Source organism: Crocodylus porosus, unplaced genomic scaffold (assembly GCF_001723895.1).
Source record: "Crocodylus porosus isolate Cpor-Errol unplaced genomic scaffold, CroPor_comp1, whole genome shotgun sequence".
Taxonomy (NCBI): domain Eukaryota; kingdom Metazoa; phylum Chordata; order Crocodylia; family Crocodylidae; genus Crocodylus; species Crocodylus porosus.
In genome coordinates, this window is record NW_017728931.1 from 11,367,323 (window position 1) to 11,384,694 (window position 17,372).

Here is a 17,372-nt window from a genome sequence, read left to right on the forward strand (position 1 = left end):
AGTTAACCCAAGTGGACATCTTACCTTGTATTGTTGTGGTTTAAATTTTACCAGGTGTGTAGTGCCACAAGCAGTTTGACTTGGGGGAGTTCAGAGTAAGGTAAGGAAAAGGCATTACACAGTATAGGCCTGATTGCCATGTCCTGGCACTTCCAAAGTTTGGTGAGAAGGTTTCAGTATCTGGAACACAACTCAGAGCTGAATGTCGAAGCATCAGTTCATCCCTACCATGGAGCTGTGGATTAGATGAGCACATATCGTATTTATTTCAGTCTTCTAAAATAGAGTGAACAAGATGATGTGGCAGTTTGGTAATTAGTAAGATTGCTAATTGAATTGGTGTTTGCACAGCACTTGGAACATATGAAGCTCTTTGTCAAGGACAAGTATTATTAATTAGTTTCAGATGTATTGACTGCAATTACTTAGTCGTATGATAAAACAGTTACTCTGTACACTGTGGGGTAGCTAGAATTGCCTGTATCCTATAGTGCTTTTTCAGACAAAAATACTCCTAGAAATCAGCTGGGCACTTTAATTAGAGCAACTCTCGGGAACTGCTCTAATTAAAACATCCACAGCTTCTCGTGTATGCATCATCCTGCGCTTCAAAATGGTGGCGGGGCACTTTAAAGCTCTTTCAACAAGTGTTAGTTAAAGTGCCTCCACCACCTTTTTGAAGTACAGGAATGCTGAATGCACGCAGTGGTGAGGCTGATGGCGCGTGCTTATTACGCACTTCAGCAGCCTCAATTACATCAAATAATTGATTAATTGAGTCTGCTCCAATTCATGATAATTAGCACACGTTGGAGCTGGCGTCAGGCATGTGTATAGATGCCCTTGGAGATTTTCCTGAACAAGGGCAGAGGGGGCAGGCCAGATGATGTGGTTTGGAAGAGTATGCAAAATTCAGATAAGTGGTACTTCGAACAAAGGGCAAAACATGACTCAGCATACTTCTAGGAAAAATTCACTGCTGGTGGCTGTGTCCTACCAACAGAGGCAGAAGGTATAGCCAGAAGCCAAAGATCACTTTGTAATGGGTGGCATAGTGCCATCTTGTGGATCCTTAAGTATGTAACTGGTAATAAAGCTTAAAGTAGGATGGAGACAAATAGGCCAAAATCTATCATAGGTAGCTGTTGTGGAATCCCATGAAATACAGATTCCCTGCTTAATGTGTGAGGAAAGTTAGTCGCCTCAGAAAGAAAGCCACTTAAAACCAGCATGCTTATATTCGGTGGTGTCCAGAAGTGAACTGTAAGGCAGTGAAGGAAACTGGGCACGTTTACACATACATTAATGTGCTTAAAAGTTAACCTGCATTAAAGCTAGTACCTCAGGGCATCTTGGATGCACCAGAGATTTGCTGCTTCTGAGCAGCCTTGACCAATCGAGCCTGCTCTGTGTGGGAGCTGACACACACCGCGCTGCACTGCTTGCAGTTGTATAAGTGGCAAAATGCGGATCAGCTCCAAGGTGTTTTAGTTCAGAAGTGCGCTGCTGCCATTTTCTTTGTGCTGATGTGCATTTCACCACTTATACAACTGTAAGCATTGCAGTGCAGGGCGCTTTTTAAAGCGCCTGGTGCTGCAGTGCTTGCATGTAAAAATGCCCGTAGGACACTTTTACATGTGCCTCGGAGGAGAGTGGGGGGCAGTGCTTTAATTAGGGCGGGTCTGAGAGGCGCCTTGATTAAAGTGTTGCAGTGTCTCATGCATCAGCATCCCTGCGCTTCAAACTGATGGTGGGGGAGCTTGAGCTAAAGCTTGTAACTACCACACTCAGCAGACTCAAGTCTGCTCTGACACACAGTGTGTCAGAGCAGTCTCCGTGATTATGTATAGGCACCATTCATTGGGAGATGGTAGTAAAATGCTCATTAGCCTGTCTTAATTCACATTAACTAAAGAGCACGGTTTTTAAGTGACGCTTAATGTGCATTAGCCTATTTTAAAGTGCATTAACTAAATAGAACATTTTAGTGATGCTTTAATGTGCATTAAAATAAGCTAATGCACATTAAAGCACAAGTGTAGATGTGTCCACTGTGTGTGAAAAATTGGGTCACTTCCAAGACTTCAGGTGCTTTTAGGGTGGGATGGAGCTGAGTGCAGGAGCTCTGAGGATTTCAGTGTGGGACTTAAGCATCTAAGGTATTTTATGGACTTTTCCCCTACTGTCAAGGCTCCATGAGAGAGACATTAAAAAACACTGAATCCAGGATCATCCATATAACTGTTGATGTCACAGTTAAATAAAACATTTAACCAAAACATAAGATTCTGCAAGAGCATTACACAGGGCTGCAGTGAAGGACAGTAGGGGTCACACATGCACAGCAGAAGACAAACTTTGGTCACATAAGGAAGTTAACTTTGAGAAGGAACACAGGACTTGGGGTTTTCTCCACATATTGAGAGCCACCTAAGCAGACAATGGTTATGAATCTCTCTCTGTCTCTCTCTCTGGAGACAGCTGCATTTGTACCTTGGTGCCACAGTGTGGCATCAGCCGTTCCTTGTTTCTATTGCTTTCCTTCTGTTTGTACCAGCCAGCAGCGGGGGAAAAAAACAATGCAGGGATTTATAGCTTCCTCATTTCATTTGAGACGGGACCAATCATCCATCTAATTAAAAGCATCGCTTTATTTTAATGTGACAATTACACAGTGCTTTTTACAATCAAATAGATCGGATCCCATACATCCAGTGCTAATCTGTCTGCTCAATCTCCTCTCCCTTATTCTCTAACAGTTTAGCAGACTAAACTACCACATTTGCACTTTTTTTTTTATTATAGCTGAACTTCTTAATATTTTGCTTAAGACTTTTGTTTTCCAAACACATAATGTTACTTTTCCCAAGTTCTTCATATTCCCAGTAGGGATGTGTGAAACTGGCCGAATTCAACTCAGATTTGGATTTGGATTTGGCCCAAGTTGGGGAGTGATTCGATTCATTGATTCGGATCACTGTTCCCAGTGCAATTTGTTCCCAGTGCAATTTGGCCGACTCCAAATCAGAAGATTCGATGCTGATTTGGAGAGTCAGCAATTTGGCCATAGCCACAGCTTTAAATGTTTTTTTCTACATACTTCGAGATACCAGGCATGGCTTGTGAATGCTGCAATCTTGGGGTGGATGGAGTGTCCCACAGGGGCATGGGGAGGCCCCCGACTTGCTCAGCAGCAAACCTGCAAGTGGACCAGAAGCACTTCTGGTCCATTTCCGGATCTACCGGGGAGCATGCAGGAGGTCCCCCTGCACCCCCTGGCTCAGCGATCAGCTGCAGAGGGACCCCGGATGGCCCCCCCAGACCCAGGAGGCATGAGTTGCCGAACTGGAGCGGTGTGGGGGGGCCCTGCTGCACACTCCCCGGCAGGGCCAGAGGTGGACCAGAAGTGCTTCTGGTCGACTTCTGGGTCTGCTGCCGAGCATGTTGGAGGGCCCCCCGCACTCCTATGGGATGCTTCATCTGCCCCAGCATCACAGCATTCATGAGCCACCTGCTACCTAGAGGTATATAGAAAAAAACATTTAAAGCTGTGTCTATGTCTGAATCTCCAAGTCTTTCCGAATCCCTCCGAATCAATTTGGAGGGTTCCTATTAGATTCAGAGAGAGTAAAAGGTCTTCTGATTTGATTTGGATTTGGAGATTCGGCTACCAAATCAGGCCAAATTTGTGCCAAATCGAATCGGGGACCTAAGCTTCACACAGCCCTAATTCCCAGTATTCTTCAGCTTCCTCAGCAACTTAATTTTTTTTCTCACTTATCTCCCAGGAAACTCTTAGTACTTGTAGATCTATCACTTAGTGAAACATTTTGAATGTGACAATTCACAGCTCTTTATGAACGATCCCTGGCTCTTTCACATTGTCTGGGAGAGAGGGATTGATTAATTCATAGATTACAGAGTCAGATGGGACCCAGTAGATCATTGTGTATGACCCCCTGCCCCTGGCAGGAAAGAGGACCGAGGTTAGATTACGCCAGCCAGGTGATTGTCAAGCCTCCTCTTGAAGACCTCCAAGTTAGGTGATAGCACCACCTCTCTTAGAAGCCCCTTCCAGACTCTGGCCACCCTTACTGTAAAAAATGTCTTCCTAATGTCTAACCTAAATCTACTTTCCACTAGTTTGCACCCATTATTCCTAGTTACTCCCTGGGGCACTTTGGTAAACAAAGTGATTTTCCCAATTCCCTGCTGTCCTCCCCTGAAAAATTTATAGGCGGCTACAAGGTCACCCCTCAGCTATCTTTTGTATAGGCTGAAGAGATCCAGATCTGTCAACCTCTCCTCATAGGGTCTTTCACAGAGTCCACTAATCATGTGAGTGGCCCTTCTCTGAACCCTCTCCAGATCTTCCATGTCCCTCTTGAAGTGCGGCACCCACGGTACTCCAACTGCGGCCTGACTGATGCTGCATAGAGGAGGAGCATCACCTCCCTCAATCTGTTGGTCATACATCTGCTAATACACAAGGTGCTTTGCTGATGGCCTCATTACACTGCCGGCTCATGTTCATCTTGGAGTCAACTATGACTCCAAGATCTCTCTCTCAGCTTCTGAGCTGCTGAGGAGGACATCCCCCACCCTGTAGGTGTGCTGGAGATTCCTCCTTCCTAGGTGGAGTACCTTACATTTATCTTTGTTGAATTGCATCCTATTACGTTCTGCCCATTGATCTAACTTGTCCAGGTTGGCCTATAACTGCTCCCTGCCCTCTGGTGTATTAACTTTGCCCCATAATTTAGTATCATCTGCGAACTTGGAGAGGGTGCTCATCACACCCTCATCCAAATCGCTGATGAAGATACTAAATAACACCGGCCCAAGGACCGAACCCTGTGGAACCCCACTGCCCACCTCCTTCCAGGCCGAGAATGACCCGTCTACCACCACTCTCTGGGTGCGGTTCGTATGCCAGTTGGCCACCCACCTGACTGTATAGGCGTCCATTCCACAGCCCATTAGCTTCCCTATAAGAATAGTATGCGAAACTGTGTCGAAGGCCTTCCTAAAATCCAGGTAGATGACATCGGCCTCAGCTCCTGTGTCAAGTCTGTGTGTGACATGGCCATAAAAGGCTATAAGGTTTGTCAGGCAGGATCTACCTGTGATGGACCCATGCTGGTTTCCTTTCAGTATCATTTCCCCTGCTGGGCTTTCACAAATACATTCTGTGATTTTTTATTTTTTTTTCTAGTATTTTCCCAGGGATAGAGGTAAGACCAGCTGGCCTAAAGTTACCTGGCTCCTCCCTTCTCCCATTCTTAAAAATAGGCACCACATTGGCCTTTCTCCAGTCCTCAGGGACCTGTCCAGGGCACCACGAGTGCTCAAACAGCTGTGCCAGCGGCTTAGCAATGACACTGGCCAATTCCTTCAGCACCCATGGATGGAGGTCATCCGGGCCAGCTGAGTTGTACCCATCCAGCTCTTCCAAGTACTCTTTAACTAAATCAGCACTAACCTTTGGCAGTCTGGTGCCTTTTGGATATCTGTCTGTGGTCAAGGTGGGGGGATTGTCTTGGTTAGTATTAAGGAATACTGAAGCGAAGAACTCACTGAAGAGCTCTGCCTTTTTGTCTGCATCAACCACCAACTGACCTGATTTGTGTTGCAGAGGCCCTACGCTACTCTGTGCCTTCTTTTTGCTCGCTATGTATCTGTAGAAGGACTTTTTATTGTCTTTGATTATTGTAGCCAGCCTAAGCTCCGGTCCTGCCGTGGCCTGCCTAGCTGACTCCCTGCAATAGCGCGCCAGGGAGGTGTATGCCTCCTTGGTGGCTACCTCCTGCTTCCACTGCCTATACATCTCTTTCTTCGCCCGTAGTCTTTCCTGAAGCTCCCTGTTCAGCCAAGGGAGCTTTTAAATCCCCTAGCCCCTTTCCTGCATAAGGGGATATACTTATGCACCTTTTGTGCCCTGAGGATGACTCCCTTGAGAAACTTCCAACCCTCTTGGACCCCCATTAGCCCGATGCTCTTGAGTTCAGCCACCTCACTGACTAGGTTCCTAAGTTTACTAAAGTTGGCCCTTCTAAAGTCTAAAACTTTAGCATCACTGGATATTTTTCTCACCCTTCGCTGGATAGTGAACTCTACCAAGTGGTGGTCACTATCACCCAGGTTACTGTATACCCGCAGGTCCCCCACGAGATCATCCCCTGTTGCTAAGACCAGGTCTAGCAAGGCACTACCCCTGATGGGACTGGACACCATCTGGGTTAGGTGAGTACTTTTAATTGCTCAAAAGTGTTTTGTTTTTTTTTTAGGTTGCTCTTGTCAGTACAGGAAATGTCTGATTTGTTTTAGTGTAATAGCATACAACTCTACAGGCCAGGGTCCAGAGCTGTTGACCATGTCACGAAATTTAGTGAGATTTGTTGAGGAGCTCTTCAATGCAAGATGCTTGGAATTTGGCCTTAAATAGCCTCTCTCAAACTCTGTGAACCATAATCGGAGCACAGACTTTGAGTACAATTCAGAAACACTTTAATTTTCTGTCCTGGGCAATTCATGCTCCTTTCAGGTGGTCTGCATGTGGGTAACCAAAATCCAAAGGATCTGTAATCGCTGGCCATGGGTGGCACGTGTGGTACATGTCCCAGGCCTGCGCATGGGGGTGGTTCAGCCTCCACCATTTGCTGCTTGAGGGTCAACCTGTGACCCAGTACCGGGGGCCAAATGATGTGGTTCTGCAGGCCAGATCTGTCCCATGGGCTGTGTGCATGATACCCCTGAGTTAGTCTACAAGGTGTAAATCTACCCTGCCTTATGTTTTAACAGTTACTTTCATACCAGTCTGGGCTTTTTTAGATATTTTATTTCTCTTATGTTCATAGAATCATAGTGATGGAAATGTCCTCTTCAGTCACCCAAGTCTGTCTTTTTTGTTCTCTCTTACCCAATCAAAAGATTTTCAATTGCATTCTGATCTAGCGATAATTATTATTCTGTTCCAGCTTTTAAAGTACTGTCATCATCCGAGACCCAGATTTTAGTTGTTTGTTGGCAGTCATGGCTCAGTAGACTTATACTAGCCAAGGCTCTAGTCCTTTGGTGCTTTAAACTATGCAATAGCATGGCTTCAGTAGAAGTCCAGTGATTTACACAAAGTGAAAATCTGGCAACTGGGGTCCTCTTGCCACATGGAACAAATAATTTTCCCCATGGAAGTCACTGACAGGGTTAATAATTGCCTGCAGTGTGAGGATAGAGTCCCAGTATTTCAGTCTTAGAGGCAAACACTGGAACCTAGTTGGCAGAGCTTTGCTTGTGTTGAGTTGCTCAGAGAAATGTCTTTGTCATTGCTGTGATGACTGCCCCACCTGCTCTGGGCCACTGATTCATCTCTGTCGAGACTATTTTTAACACAAACCCCTCGGTTACTCAGAAGCTCTGTGGTAAAGGTGTAGACATACTCAGGGGCTGTCCATCCACAAAGGTATGACAAGGACTCAAGAGTCTATAAGCAAATGAATGATTTTGCTCCCTAGAATTTCTTGGGGAAAGAAAGTTGCAGCTTTTGGCAAGGTCTGTAAAAAATTGACCACTTAGAAGGGGAGTCTGAGCATTTGTGGCCAGTTCTGCAGCTGTCGCACAGCTAGCCTCTCCTCCCTTTAACAGTCAAATTGCTAATAATTTATTAGACCCCCAGGTTCTTCAAGGTATTTAAGAACATGCTTAAACATAAATATGTGAGTAAAGTCAATAACCATATGCTTAAGTTAGTTATCTAGAATAGGGATGTCAAACATATGGTCCATGGACTGGATCCGTCCTGCAAAGGTGGCTCATTCTGTCTATGGGTTTTCTCATGTACCCACCTTTACAGGATGGATGTGGCCTATGAAGCCTGTTGCCACCCCTACCTTACCTGCCATCTAAAATCAGCATCAGGGGAAAATGGCCAGGAAGAAGTGGGGATGGGGAGGCAGAGTAGTGTCTGTGTTAACCCCCTGGGTTCTGGCGCTGCACTGATAGAATGTCTCTGGCAGCCACAAAGATGAAAGCTGTTGCCAACCCTCGTGAGTTTGATACCCTTGATCTAAATGAATGGTATTCTGGATGATTAACTCTGAAGAAGCTGAAAGGAAAATTGCTTTCTAGATTGTATTTCCTTGGGGTGATGGTAGATTGGTCATTTTTTATTTCTGCCCAGTAGCTCAATGCTGCAATGTTTTAGCCCACTCCCTTTATTGCCTTGTATGCAGAATCCTGTTTCTAGTCAGATGTCTAGGTTTGGACTTGCAAGTACTGCATATTTAAGTTTAGACCAAAAAGAAAGGACCTGTTTTCATTTGAGTTTTGTTTTTAATTAACGTGAACACTTCTGTTAGTATTAATTTTTGCAGAGCCTAAATTTGGGGGTTGAAGATGCCTTTACAGTATACCTGAATACTACAATGATGACAACAATAGATCTTACTGTATTAAAATCACAGAGGAAATCTTTTTCTTTTGTTGAATCCCACTGAGGTATTGGTTCATTCAGTTTCATAGGATTTGCTATTTTAGATCAGCTAGCAGGGCCATAATTGCCAATTATAGTTCACTTATTTTTAATGATTATTCTGGGGATAATTAATTTATGGTATTGAAGGGTGGATTCCAGGGATCAAATATATAGGAACTTCTTGCACTTGTTTTACACTGATAAAAGTCCATAGATTTCAAGGAGGAGTATTCCTGATTACCATGATATAGATAGAGCAGAATTAGGCCTGTGATCTTACTGAACTGGTTACTGAACTGGAGTTCCTAGTTAGGACTGTGCGAGGTTTCGGCCTGTGCTTCAGATCCAGAGAAGTATGCCCGGATCAAAGCACTGGCTTCGTTAGGCTTTCCAAACCGCTTCGGAAAATTTTTGGAGCCGCTTCAGATATCCAGCCATAGGGTATAATGGGGAATCAATGAAATATCTATAACCTTGTTGTTTTTTGGTCTGATTTGCATGAAACTTGCAGGGGTGGTAGCCTCTGCTGAGAGCATGAAGCCTGTCAAGTTTCAAGAAGATCAGTGCAGGGGTTTGGGGGGAACTGCACCCCAAATTCATGAAAGCAAAACTCATGTCACAGGTATGTGTTACACCACAGGGGAGTGAAAACTGCAGAGGTGGTGGCCTCTGGTGAGGCCACGCAACCTGCCAAGTTTCAAGAAGATCGGTGCAGGGGTTTGGGGGGTACTGCACCTCAAGCTGCTGACAGGCAAAACTCATGACATAGATGACCCTGTGTGTGTGAAGGCACAGCGGGCTGAAAACTGCAGGGGTGGTGGCCCCTGCTCAGGCCATGAAAGCTGCCAGGTTTCAAGGAGATAGGTGCAGAGGTTTGGGGGGAACTGCACCTCAAGCTGCTGACAAGCAAAACTCGTGACATGGGTGCTTGTGCAACTGTGTCTGTCTTGGGGCAGCTGATTGTCTGTATTGATTATTTCCTCTCCTTAGTCTGTGGTTTTGTAGGTGGATCTCTGAGGCAGCTCTGAAGTTTCATAGCCGTTTTGGCTGGACTGAAGCAGGAAACCAATCCAGTGCTCCAGATCGGATCACTGGCATCTGAAGCAGCTGGATCTGAAGCGGGATCGAATAGCTGCCTACTCACACAGGCCTATTCCTAGTCAGTCCACGTATTGTGTCTCTTGGAGTTTTCTGTCATCTTTCATGATGTTTGACATGGGTCCTTTGAATCTTCAAACTCTAGGGAGTTGCTTGCAGCCAGTAGTTTCTCTTCTGACTAGTTTGGAGATAAACAAGTCACTTATGAGCCTACAGTTAAAGTTCCCTATTAGTGGACTTGGACAGATAGCTTATTTACACCTGTGTAACCAGCCTTTACCAGCAGGTATGAACAAGGAGCAGACAGATAATGCAAACTCTACTCCTCTGTGCCATACAGTCGGTGTATATTTAACTTCAGAAAAATGGGAGTAAATGTTTTCGCTCGATCTGAGCCTTCAAGAGGCCGAACTACACTCAACTAAATTCCAGCAGTAGGTATCATCTGTCCAATGGCATCCCTGAGTAGCTGTTTGGTTGATGCAACAGGTTATTATCTTTTATCTTTAGCTAACATTTTATCACACCACCAAGTGGCAAAGAGCTGTAATAGTGGCTACTGGGAGCAGCTACTCCCAGATGACTGCTCATCTGTCCACTCTGGATCTTGGGGTAATTTATATTAGTGTACAACAGTGGCATACATTTCACTAGTATAAATGTCATTTGTCTAGACCCTGAGAATCTTGGAGAAGATTTTCCTCTCCCACAGAAAAACCTGTAGGACAGGGCCTCTGGGAAAGAGAACTCAGTGAAAGGAACTCTATAAAAATGTCCTCATATTATTCCCGGGAGGCAGGCTCCCATGGTCAGATACCCATGCTAATTTGGTAAATTTAAAATAAGGGTGACCAGTCTTCTGGGATAAATGGCTTACAATTTATATTTTCAGCAGCCTGAGGATGGTCTAGTAAGTGGCACACTTGATTAGATTGTTACATTTTTATAGATTCTTTTTTGAACTGCAAATATGTGTTTTTAATTGTTTGCTTCAGTAATTAAAAACACATCGCTGCTGATTTTCATCATTCCCCACATCTAAAAGGAAGGGCTGTCTGCCAGCTTTGGGACCTCTGAGATTTTCTGCTTTATGTCATTCTCCACTGTAAAGTTTGCCAGTACTGGAGCCATTATTTTAGGCAGAGAGGACTCACTAACACATTCTCTCTTCATACCCCATTGTTGCTCTTCCTTCCCATATGGGTCACTGATGAGCAGTGCCAGTCTGAGGAGCATGCTGGTCTGGAGGCTGGTGCAGGTTGCTTTCCAAGGTTTCTATTTAGTAGAAAAATATGAAATACTATGAATAATATGGAAATGCAACAATCTGTTGGAAAGTGTGTAAAAACATGTACTTTAAACTTATAAGAAGAAGTGAATGGGATTGTTCACATGCTAAAGTATGGTTGTAAGGCAGTAATTTTCAACCCGTGGAATCGTTTGAAGGGTGATAGGAGGCCTGAGAAGATAAGCACAGGTTCAGGTTGTCCTTCCCTGGTTGCTCCCCCACCCCCACTACTCATCCCCTGTGCACGGAGGCAAGAACACACTCATCCCTGCCCAAGTGCTCCTTCCTTTTCCCCAGCTGGCCAGCCCCTTTGTGAGGAAGTAAGCACTGTAATAAATAAATGGGGTGCTGCTCAATTCAGAGAAGGCTTATGGAAGGGTGTCTGGACTCTAAAAAGGTTGAGAACCACTGGCTTAAGGGCTTCACTGGATTGGAGCTGTGATGTTCACCATCTTCTAGAACTGAGCCTTAACTCTATGAACTTAATCTCTCATCTAAACCTCACATCCACATCCCAGTGTGAGTGATAAAATGGTATTCTAGATGCATCCTAGGTTAGCCTAAATAAAGGGATGAACAGCCTACCTACAGAATGAAAATAATAGCACTGTTTGCTGTTTGTCTGTGTGTGAAATTTGTGACTAGTCAGATTGTGACCTCCTTTGATGCAGTCAAAAGGTTTAAAGCATCACAATATTCTGTTATATTCACTTTGAGCTTTTCCACTCTGTCTCTTTTGTAACTTGTAACTGTAAATCTTTTAAAACCTTACTGCCATTACAGAGGCAGATGGACTCCTTTTTCACCTGGTAGGTAAAGGTGACTCAGAATTTGAAAGCAGAAAAGTCTGGGGGTAAAGAAAGCTCTTGAGGGGATCTTCAATTGGAATAGGGCCAAAGTTGTTCACACTTCTTTGCTTCAAGTGTTATTTTCCAAAAGATGTCTTCAATTTTCAAAAACTTCCCTATCTGTGATCAATATCCCTAGGGGTAATGGTGGGTTTATATCAGTGCTTCTCAGCTAGGGTGCAGTGTCACCTTGGGGTGCCTTTAGATCCTTTCAAGAGTGTCACAAGGTAGGTATGCATTAGGAATGCAAACATGATTCACAAGATAGACCCATAAACATAGTGTTACAAAGATTTTGACCTGTTGTGGCCTTTCTGAGTTCTTTTTAACAGAAAAATTGTTCTGTTATTCTCTATTGTCAGAAATGCAAGTGAAAACTTAAGAGCTGGCATTTTCTGAAGGTTGCCTTAACTCTTAAAAGGTTGAGAGCCACTGGTTTATATTTTGGCTAAGAATGCATGCAGCCAAAATGAGGCTTTATTTTAAAAGCTATAGAAATGAGATAGAAAAGACAGTGACTGTGCATGTGTCTTACTACCCTGATGATGATAACTCACAGACTGTCAGTACCCTCCTCACTCACTGGGTGGTTCAGAGAAATAGAATCCCTCTCCTATTGGTCACCATTGAAATGCATCCTATCTGCTTGTATCCCCAAAAAGCAGGTAGAGTTCATCTTTCATAAGAAAGGATGTGTGGTAAGTAGTAGCAGGTAAAAGGAAAGGTGCTGTTTGCCCCAAAGAAATTCCTGTGGGTGTACAGGAAAAGAACATAAGTGATGCATCCTACTGCCTTTCACTGCAGAGTTGCAGGGGTAGATGTACACAGGACCACTGTATCCCCACATTTTGATAAAAAGCACGCAAGTTGAAACGTCACAGCTGTGTATTCAATTCATGCAAATAAAACATGCTTCCTTAGGTACTGAGAACATCTACCACTTTTTTCTTGCTCAGTTGAGTTACCTCTTGGCTGCAGCAAGGCTTCAGTGTCAGAACTGTATGGTAGATTTTGTGTGCAGTCTCTCATTGTAGAGGGGGTGGGGTTTTGTGATGCAGTATTTTGTGATGGAAACTGGCTCACTTGGTTTGTGTGATATTTTGCTGTTTTGTTTTTCAATGTTGCTTTAATACATTTTCTTTCCACCCCCCCAGGCAACAGAAACAGAAAAGTCCTTTACAAATGGGTAAGATATAAGGACAAGCCATGTTTGATGCCCCCAGAAAAGTAACCAGAACACCACGCCAATTCCAGTGATGGTAACATGGAAACTGAGGCCTGTTGACCATCTTACAGGCTGTTCATTCAAAGCGCTCTGGAATTCCCTAGGGACAATTGAAACAGACACCCGTGCACCTCCACAGGACTGGGATAAGGATGCCTATTTTAAGTCCTCCTCCAGCTGAAGGGCCTAGGGCTGGCAAATGCTTAGGTCAGCTCTGAGGAGGGCAACATGACAGTTACTCTCTAGAAAATTACATGGTCAGCTTGTCTGTCTGTCTGTCCATCCCTACATGCCCTGGATCACTGTGCATTTATAAACTACATTTTCATAACTCAGATAAATGGTAGGTGTTTAACCAAACCCAGTGAATTATAACTGTCCTATTAATGTTTTACAACTGTGATGATTAGCTGTGATATCGAAGGGGTGTGTGCAATATAGAGGCATTTCACATCCTCCTGTAAGGTATCTTGCTTATTTTGTGTGCAGTAATTGTTTGTCACATACATGTTGCTGATGCTTCTCTCAAAGGAGGCAGATTATAGTGTTCATTGACCGTGGAGAGCCTAAGAAATAGCACTGTTCAGTTCTCATCTTCTAATTCAGAAAGTATAGTATCCAAGTACTTCTAAAATGCAGTCTGATCATATGTGTTGTCTTGAAATGCTCAGAGTCCCTTTTCATTGATCAGTTGTGTAAAAACCTTTTCAAGCCCCAAGGCTTACAAAAGGCCTCCTAAGCCCGAGTAAACAATGGGGTAAAACCTGAAGGAAGACTGAAATAGAAGGGAACAAAGGAGGGATGGGAAATGATCCTCTGGCCCATAATGCACTGTGCTTGACAATAGCAAGCACCTCTATGTAGCCATGCAGCCAAAGGTGAATGGCCAAGGCTGGAATGAATGTTTCATGCCCTTGGAGATGGGTAGAGGTGGGTGAGAGAAGCCTAAAGGAGTTAGGTGTTAAACTCCTACTGAACCTGAATGGGTGTTGGATACTTAACTCACATTGCCTCCCTTTATAAATCCTACCCCATAAGTTTACATGGGAGACTTTTAAACAGTCATTTGTTTCTGGCAGCTTGTGAACAGTGATGAAGGAGAGATCCCCTTTAAGATGCAGCTCCCTGCCCTTGGTAGCCTGGATGCTACCTCCTAGAGGCTGTTGACTTACAGGTGCAGTCCTTTGAACTGCATCGTACTCCCTGATCCCTCTGCCTTCAGTAGAATTTGCTGGTGCTCAGCATCTCATAGGATTAGGCCCAGAGAGGTTTGGGACAGTGGAGACAAAAATACCCAGGAAGCCTCTCTTGGTTTAGGTCCTCAGAGCTGATGTCTTGCTCTTAGATGGGTTTGCAAGGAAATTGGGGTATTAAAGGATTGTGGAGGCCCACATCCTCTTGCTAGTATTTCAGGCCATTGAAACTATACCAGTTTACACCAGCTGAGTCCCAGTATTTCTGACAAGAGTCCAGCTGTTTTTCTCTTTTCCTTTAAAATCCAGTATTTTAAAATGCATTGATTTGGGGAAAGGGAGGCATTTAACTACCTTTTCAGATCTTGATTCTGAAATTCAGTAATTACACTGTGCAGGATCCTTGCTGGGTGTCCTTGCATCAAGGGTGGAAGGCCACACTGAGGACGAGGGAGTTGACCAAGCTTGTTCAGTAACATGCTGCATCCTTCTGCATATGGTTCCATGCTGATCAAATCCAGCTTCACATAAGTGAGAAGCTGATTAACTCAGTTGCTAGATATCTGTGATTACTCTTACCAGTTAATCCACTGTTAATGAGCTGGCCATATGAATAAAACCATATTTTTAAAACATTATGTATGTTTCTATCTCCCAAAACTGGGTGGGTTCCAGAAGCTAATGATAATTCTATGAAACACTTGCTCTGTAACCGACACTGATGTGCTGCTTTCTCAGTAAAGTTCATGGTTATTTGTAGAGGAAAAAAATTCCCTCTGAGGGACCATGTCTTGCATTGCTACCATACTGCAACAGTGTCCATGTCAGGAGAGAGCTTGAAAACTCATTGGGTATTTTCTCAAGTTGCATGCTGAGTCAGTGTCGGCTGTATTAGAGCAGCCTGAATCTTGCTCTGATTTATGCCAGATTGCAGCAATCAGAGGATGAAATAAAGAAGGCAAGGAGAAGCAGAGCACTCTTGTGCTCCAGTCATGTTTCCAGCTGTAGACCTGTTCTCTTACCAAATTATCGTAATTTGCAATAGTATCACCCTATAGAACCCCACTTCCACTCTTCCCCCAGTCCCAGCTTTCTAAAGATACCCATGAGATGGAAGCATGTTTTCAGGAATCATTTATTTCAAGGGCTCTGGCCCAAGTTCATTTAGTGTCTTAGGAGGTGCAGCATTGTGGTACTAGTCACTTATAGTGACTTTAGGTTGCTCCCCCTGACCTGGACTGTCTAGAGTGCCCCTTGCCCATTCCACCTCTCAGATTACTTTACCCCAGAATTGAGGAGAGCTTCAAGAAAGACAGGGCATGGCCACACCTTACCAGCAGTGTCCCCGTGCCTAGAGTTTATTACCCATCCTACCACCCATTATAACCCTTTGTTTGTAATAGAATAACGTAAGCAGGCCATATAGGGAAGAGAACAAGGGCCCATTTCCCTCACTAGATGGAGTTGGTTGCTTCTGGTTGCATGAAAGGAATAAAATGAAGGTGATTTTGAGTGTGCAGTGCTGTTAGCAGCTTATGCCTTGGCAAGGATGCTTTGCCAGGATTACAGCCTGTGCCTGTGAGATCCACTGTTCAGCTCTCCCCCTAAACCCCCACCACATCTCAGAAGAGCTGGCTGTCTCTGATCCAGGCCTCACACTTCACATTCTTTATGCAAAAGGCCTTGGCAGTCTATGTGATGTTTTCGTTCAGTTGGTTTCTGCGTCAGCTTCTGGTTCACACCCTCCTCCTCCTCTCTCACAAAGCTCCCATTCTTCCACCTGAAGAACATCTAGTAACCACCTCAGGCCACACACCTTCATTGTTTGTATAGCCCCCTTCCTTCCCTTTTTCAGTCTACAAGCCAAAGTTATCTCCTCCTTTGCAAGAATGCCTGCACAGTAAAACATTGCCACCAATGGTGTGCACAAGAGAAGCTACATAAACAACATGCAGACAGCCATCAGGTGCCCGCTGGATGGCTGGGGAGGAGTAGACAGCAATGCCGAAATAAAAAAAAACAGGATGCCCCCAGTTACTGAAGAACTAGCAGGTAGATTGTTGGCAGAGCTGGTCAAGATGTGATATTTTCCTTCTTAAAAAAACAGACAAAAATGAAAATTTTAGGCAGGGGAGGTTGATTTTTTGCAATATAAGTCCAATTTCTAAAAACCAGAAAGCTTTCCACTGGTGAATTATTTTAATGAAAACTTACTTTTAAACACAAGTGACATTTTTTAAATGAAAATCTCCATTTTGTCAACAAAGCCACTTTCCATCAAATCAAAGTATCAAGGGAAAATTTTCTACCAGCTTCTAAATGTTTGTAGGAAAACAATCTCACAGCCAAGGGGACATAAGACAAGTACTATGCCCCATGGGCAGATCCAGGATTTTGTGAAAGGCAGGGTGCAGGGGTACCCGCCAGTGCCACAGATGTAGCTGACCCCTCTGTGCCCAGCTACCCACAGGACAGGCAGTCTCTGTAGAGGGAGCAGCAGCAGGGAACTTTTTAAAGTCCCCCAATCAGGTAAGAATCTTCCATCCCCACTCTTGGTCCCCTCTGCCATTTTCTCCATCCTTAATAACATACCCTCCTCTCCATTTGCTGATCCTCTGCCTATTGCTGCCTCTGTCCCCAGCTGCCTTGCTGGGGAGAGGAGGTGGGAAGGCTCCAGAGCTTTGATCCAGCCAGGCTGCACAGCGAGTCAGAATCAAAGACAACAGTGGCACTCTGGGCTGGCAGAGGACCCCTGGGGGAGTGGGCAGAGAGAAAGTACCCACCCACTGCTGCTACTGTCCCTGGCTAAGCCCAGCTCACTGCAGAGCCCAGCTGGAGCAAGGCAGGAGTGGCTGTGGAGGCCTTCTGCCCCTGGGTCAGTGGAAACAGCAGCAGGTGGGTGATGGGGGAGGAATGGGAGGCTAGGAGACATGCCATGGAATGGCAAAAAAGGAAGGGAGTTATTACTTCCTACAGGGAGTTAATGCTGCTGCTCCTATAGTGTTGACAGCAGGGTGTTTCTGGGCCACTGCACCCCTTCTGGATCCACCCCTGCTATACCCCCAGATACTAATCAGAAACCATGTTACCACTCATGGTGCATTCAGAATTCTAATAAGTAGGTTATTACACAGAGAAAGTCAGTCCAATCAAGCTATAGGTACAGCCTTGATCTTCCTGTGTGTGTCTACATATGCAATTAGAGTGGAGCAGTAAACTCTGGCACATATTGTGCCAGAATTTATTGCTC

The 17,372-nt window shown here is 44.6% G+C and overlaps 1 long non-coding RNA gene across 2 annotated transcripts in view; it reads left to right on the plus strand.

Moving 5' to 3' along the window:
• Positions 1-14,760, plus strand: part of LOC109316280 — a 41,163-nt gene extending 26,403 nt beyond the window's left edge. Inside the window, exons 1-2 of one of the 2 annotated variants that reach the window (XR_002102792.1) lie at positions 5,959-6,243; positions 12,859-14,760. This is a non-coding gene — a long non-coding RNA (uncharacterized LOC109316280). Of the gene's footprint in view, positions 1-5,958; positions 6,244-12,858 lie in introns of those variants that run through there. The other variant, XR_002102793.1, reaches the window with a different exon arrangement.
• The last annotated feature ends 2,612 nt before the right edge of the window (positions 14,761-17,372 follow it).